This window comes from Gigantopelta aegis, chromosome 14 (assembly GCF_016097555.1).
Source record: "Gigantopelta aegis isolate Gae_Host chromosome 14, Gae_host_genome, whole genome shotgun sequence".
Classification (NCBI taxonomy): domain Eukaryota; kingdom Metazoa; phylum Mollusca; class Gastropoda; order Neomphalida; family Peltospiridae; genus Gigantopelta; species Gigantopelta aegis.
Window position 1 is genome coordinate 25,359,518 of NC_054712.1, and position 1,366 is coordinate 25,360,883.

General features: G+C 35.4%; 1 non-coding gene across 1 annotated transcript; it reads right to left on the reverse strand.

Annotated features, from left to right (window-relative positions):
* Positions 1-901: 901 nt before the first annotated feature.
* Positions 902-988, reverse strand: Trnastop-uca. Its single transcript has one exon. It is a non-coding gene; the product is annotated as a tRNA-Sec (tRNA).
* Positions 989-1,366: the final 378 nt, after the last annotated feature.

Here is a 1,366-nt window from a genome sequence, read left to right on the forward strand (position 1 = left end):
TGTCATAGTAAGGGAATCTACAAATGTCAAACGTAGTCTGCCCGGAGGCAGTTAGATGCATTCCAGTGTCGGGACTGAAAGGATACTAGTATCCCTGAAGGTGTGATGATCGATTATTTTCTGCACCTTATCGCTGTTGTTAAAATATCCTTTTATATAATAGCCTAGTACACATTTACTGTGACCACTTAATACAGGAATTATAGAGATTTGGGATCCGATTTATGTGGCCGCTGGCCGCGGTAGACAGGTGACCGCTTATTACAGGTGCATTTACATTATAAATCGTTCGGGAGGGAAAAAAGTGGCCGCTGAAGTCATGTGACCGCTGATTACAGGTGGCCGCTAGGACAGGTTTGACTAATTGTATTTATATGTGTGCCCCCCCCCCCACACCACACACACATACGCACACACACACACACACACACACACACACACTTTTTGGCACCTTCCTACGCCCGTGAATTGGATAAAAGCACGTAAACAAGTTAAAATTTCAGTTGGAATCTGCTGTTAAAGGTATACTGTCACGGATTTAAGGAACTTATTTTTCTAAAATTGAATAATAAATAAAAATTACATTAATTGTTGGAAACCAAATCTAGCTATCGCATCACCTTAACTGAACCATGATGGATTGAAATCCAGGTCAACCCTCTTAGCAATTTTAGTTTTTGAATTATGGATCATTGCCATAATTCAATTATGTTTTACAAAATATCATTAATAAATGGAGTATGGTTGTTATAAAGATGGTTGAATAAAGTTAATTTAGGGACAAATCAAATGAATTTTGTTCAAGTAATACTTTGTTAGACCATTAAATAGGTCAGTGGTCTGTGACAATATGCCTTTAAGAATCAAAAGAAATAAAATGAAAATAAATAATTTGTTTTATCGCCCGGAAGGTGGAATTGAACCACTGTGACGTCAGTCACCTACAGGTTTGAAGCCTGCACCCCAGACCACTGAAGATCATCCGGGCACTTATTAAACAGTCGACGTCATTTATATAGTCTTCAATATATAACTGGTTACAGAAATGGTTTAGAAAATTTGCATATTTTATTGTGTATAGTTTATTTTATTGAAAGAGTTTTGTTCTATTTATTAATAGTACAGTAGTTTGATGATACTTTTATTTTTGCTTATTAACATATGACATTTGTTATATCATTTTAAACATTATTTCGCAAAATAATCATTGTCATTGTAACACCACTGGAACTATAGAATGTTCATTTACATCCGTTTAAACAACTTCGATCTTTTCCGTAATAACACGAATTCTGCCGAATAAAACCGTAAGGGTCTGTCTGTGGTAGACTTACTCAACGCCTTTATAATAATATAATAAAATGTT